The sequence below is a fragment of the Ascidiella aspersa genome, chromosome 7 (genome assembly GCF_963924565.1).
Source record: "Ascidiella aspersa chromosome 7, kaAscAspe10.2, whole genome shotgun sequence".
NCBI classification, from domain to species: Eukaryota; Metazoa; Chordata; class Ascidiacea; order Phlebobranchia; family Ascidiidae; genus Ascidiella; species Ascidiella aspersa.
In genome coordinates, this window is record NC_139453.1 from 9,196,940 (window position 1) to 9,201,480 (window position 4,541).

Consider the following 4,541-nt stretch of genomic DNA (forward strand, 5'->3'; position numbering starts at 1 on the left):
TGATGACAGATGTTTGATCATTGATCCATAAGGCTTCGGTATGCCCTGTTGGGGAAAACAAAGTAATGCGAACTGCGACAAAAATAAATTGTAAAACTGGGAATTTTACACTTACGTGGAATTTGTTCTTGCTTTAATGCCTGGTTTCTTTTTGTCGTTTCGAATGTCTAATTTGCAAAAAAAAAATACATCAATGAGCATGGCGTATATATAAGGTCCAGAAGACCGCTACCACTGAATAAGTATTAAAGAAGCGATTCATTCCAAAACGTACTGTATATTCATCGGTTACACATAAAACTTTTTTACCAATAGCGATGGTCAACGAAACAGTATACATTACCTTCTCGCCGAGTGGACAGCTACAACCTAAATACACAAAAATAAGAAACGTTAAGTTAGTGCAATGGTGGGAACACTTTTGTAAAAGCCAGTGGTTTCCAACCTTTAATCTATAACTGACATAAAGTTAATTACAAAAAAATGTTTCCACATGCACTGGCCAACTATGTAAGGATTTACGCCAGAATCCTGCAATTTAAGCATCCATTCGCGTCATTTAGAGCTTTAGGCTACATCTTTTTAAATTAACTAAAGTGAATTGAACCTAATTAAACAAATACTTAATGGAGGCAAATGTTTTTTTATAGACAAGACTATTAACTATGTATTTAAGTAATTAGTTGAAGCGAGGGGTACCGCACATAGAAAATGGCATAAACACAATTGTTAGACGTGTGCGTTTTGCTCGTTTAGTTGCTAAGAATTAAGTTAATATTATTTGCTTAGATTTCTTTTGAGCAAATTGGACACGGCGACCCCTTAGACCAGGGGCCCCGAAACGGCCCGCGGGCTACATACGAGTCGTCGGTGTAATTAATCCGGCCAGCGACATATTTCCTTTAATGAGAATAAAATACAGTTAAAATGTTGGCACATGCAATTCAAAGCTAACTTTTGATAAAATTATTAAGCTGTACGAAGATTTAATAAGGCTTGGGCCTAATGTCCTACTACAGTTTTTATTGCATAGTTTTTTTGTGTTTTCTATGTTTGACGATAATAAAGTTAATAAAATTTTACGATATATATATATCCGGCCCCCGAAGGTCTAAGAGTTCATTTAAAAAAATGGTGACACCTTCCGTGAGACTACCCTTGCGAGGCGTCCCCTACATTGGCTGGTGTAAGTTATCAAGAGTATGCGTTAATTAACTAAAAAACTGACCTTTTGTTTCGTCACCTGGTAAACAGACAACGCATGGAACTACAAAGAGAATCGAACAGCAACATAAACTCTGAAACAAAGAGCATATTGTCAGTCCACGAAAACCAGATCTTCATTTAAAAAAAAAATGATAATATTTTATAACCAGTTCGACAACTTACCGCGAAAGATATCCCTTGATCATCTGAAATATCACTTTCTGTGGTAGTATCGTTTGTTTCATGGTAGCTTTCATCCACCTGCATTACATACGTGGTTATAGCAGTTTTGTAAACAAGTCGTTTTAAAACGAGTTAAATTTTAGTCAAGTCCTATATGTAAAATAACTAAAATAAAAGCCCAAGACAAGTTTTTGCAACAACATATTCCCAATCCAACTCATAGTCTTTAAGTCCAAGTCAAGTTAACAAAATAAAAATAAATGTTGGATTAATCAATTTTGTTAAATCAGGGTCAAGTAATTAATTCGAAAGACTAAAGTCAAATGAAGTCAGTTCAAAAAGTAAATAAGTTTAAACGTACAAAGAATATCAAAGCCCATATAGAAATCGGTAGCATTTTTCACCGTGTTAAAAATGAATAAAGAGATATTAGAAGCGTTCAAAATGTTACGCACTTCTGTATGGGCTTTAATATTCTTACAACGTTTAACTAAAACCTCAACTATGATGCTCTAAACAGGTTTAGTTATCACCGTTTGTAACTTGTTGAAAGCAATCAATAACAGGTACGCATCAAAAGTAAAATTATGTTTTAGAAAAATTTGAACGCGGTTTCTGCATCAATGATTACTGGACATTAAAATATTTAAATGTGAATCGTTAAAAAGTTTTTTAGACCTGAATTTTAGAAATTATACAAAGTTATTTGAAACTACTGTGCTCATGTTTACAGAAATATTGTTTGTTTTCCCAGTATTTTCAGAAACTTAAAAGAGAAAGAAACCTTTTCATTATTAAAGCCATTGTTGAGGTATTCTTTAGCCATTCACTAATTGACGTAATAATAAGGCAGCACTAATTGACGTAATAGTAAGGCAACGCAGTGGTGTAACAGACAAAACGGGTTAACATTGAATTACCGCCGGGTAGGAACACTCGCTCATTTTTTTCCTTCGCTGTACGAGTTAACCATTGATTTCAGCGCGTGTGCATTAATAGTGGTTCTGGCATACTTGCGTCATTTAGCCCTGCTCGCCAAAGTCGGCGAACTTTCGACTGTCTGCGCCTGCGCCCTCTCTCGCACAAAACGGCGTCGGGAGCGCTTCTATGCTTCATACGTTACTATGATACGTCACAAGGGCCCGAGCGCTGCTTTAAAAGCAAGATGAACCAGTAACTGATATCACACTGGCTCCGTAATAAGAGGCGGCGTGAGTCAGAGAGAGGCGTTAGTCAGGGAAAAGTGCGCGTTGCAGCCGAAATCGCCTTTCTTGCTGTTTGATAATTACATTTTTCGCTATTGCTGGCCAGGATGTATGAGTTAGTGTAGTGTTCTAAAATTTTGTGCAAGAATTGTCTGAGCTTGAAAAGTCTGCATTTCCGTCAAGTTTTGTTTACATCTTGTTCGCAAGGTTTAGTTTTAAACACGTAATGCACGATTACCGAAATTACTTTTATTTAATAGTGAGTATGCTTGTCATATGTTTAGGTGTGCTCAATATACATAAAAAGAGTTTGTTTAGTGCGTTATTTTGCCAACGTGTGTTGGGGCAGCCAGCGTAGTGAAACAAAATGCAAACAAGAAGTATACCCAAAGCAACCTATTAAGGAGAGTAAATTAAAGTTGTTTATTTCGTGGCAAGGCAATGGTGGAGATCCACTGTTTTTTGCGATATCAATTTTTTCTTGTATTTTTAAACGTGATTGTAGTAGCAAGGTGAAGCCGAATACATAATTATTACCGTCTTGAGGGAGAAAGAAAAACTTAATTGTAGCAGCGCTTTTAAGGATCATTTCGAATAGCATTTCCGTGACAACATTATAGCATTAGAACCCAAAAATCATAAGCGATCCAAACCAAACTGACAAACTAAACCATTATACCTATAAGTTCGCACTTTGCAATTTTTTTTCTGTGGGCGTTTTTGATTAAAAAATATGCATAAGCCCATATGTCAGTTACGGCTATAACCAATTGGGACGAGACAAAATCGAAACATTCTACCGTTAGTACAAATGTTTTGCCTTACCTGGGTATCGGGTGTATGGAATATAATGGTGTTGTTTACAAATTTGACGCGCAACCATCCCAAATCACCGATGTATTCCGTCGTTGTTGTACTTTTTCCAGATTTTGTAGGATTGCACTAAACATGTGGATTTAAGTCATTTATAGGATTCTGCTAATCCTATAAAAAAACTATTCGGAAAAAATCCCTAGCGTTATTGTTGTTTATAGTTTTTAGCCTAACTCTGATACCGTGTTTGCCTTACTTTGACACAAAACGCTTCACGGTTTTCTTGCGAAATGTCCTCGTTGTAAGGTTGATACACGTCATGCTTTTGATTCCATTCCGAACCGTCACAGGCTACACATCAATAGGCAATTATAGATAACAATGTAGCTTGGAAGTCCGATAACAACGGCCCAATACCAAAATAAGTATCGTTTAATATCCGATGTTATAGGGTGGTATCGGCAGTGAACGAATAAGAAATTATAACAGGTATTTGAGCTATGATTTGAGATCAAACGCAGAGATATTGTTACAATGTAGTAGTTTATAAACAGAAGGTAATTAAACTATTTGACGCATGAGCATGTTTTGTCCTAACAACCTGGCACAAGTAAAGGTGTGCTGCATTCTAAATCGACCACTATAGAAGTGCCTGGAGTGACAGTACACTTTGACGAGAGAGCAGACATTTTAAACCAGCCCAAGGAGAAAGGACATCGCGCTAACGTCACAGTCTCTCTTGCCGAGAGAAGTTAAGTATAGTCACAAACAGATGGCGATAAAGAGGTAGACACAAGGTTTAGATTAAGCTACTTAAAACTTGTTATTCAGCGTTATGGAAGTTAACAGCTTCGACAATTTCTTACCTCTGTTTATCCAAATCAACGCAATAATAATCACAGAAAGTTGACTCCATTGACAAACGTACCTGTGAATTATTTGATGTTTTTAAAAAAACGTAAATTGCAATTTAAAGAAAATTATACTTACATTTTTGTTAGGATAATGTCAGTGTAATTCAGCGATTTCAGCACAGGCAAAAACAAAATTAAGTAACATATATTCTACAACATTTTTATATGCATATTAAAAATCTGGAAAAGGTAAAAATATTTAAACCAAGTTCTCATCTAA

The 4,541-nt window shown here is 35.9% G+C and overlaps 1 long non-coding RNA gene across 1 annotated transcript; it reads right to left on the bottom strand.

The window, feature by feature from the left end:
* Window positions 1–343: 343 nt before the first annotated feature.
* On the bottom strand, window positions 344–4,335 carry LOC146137603 (uncharacterized). The gene is made up of 6 exons (XR_014501442.1): window positions 4,274–4,335; window positions 3,664–3,758; window positions 3,420–3,536; window positions 1,390–1,467; window positions 1,229–1,298; window positions 344–369 (listed from the first exon to the last, which is right to left on the bottom strand). It is a non-coding gene; the product is annotated as an uncharacterized LOC146137603 (long non-coding RNA).
* Window positions 4,336–4,541: the final 206 nt, after the last annotated feature.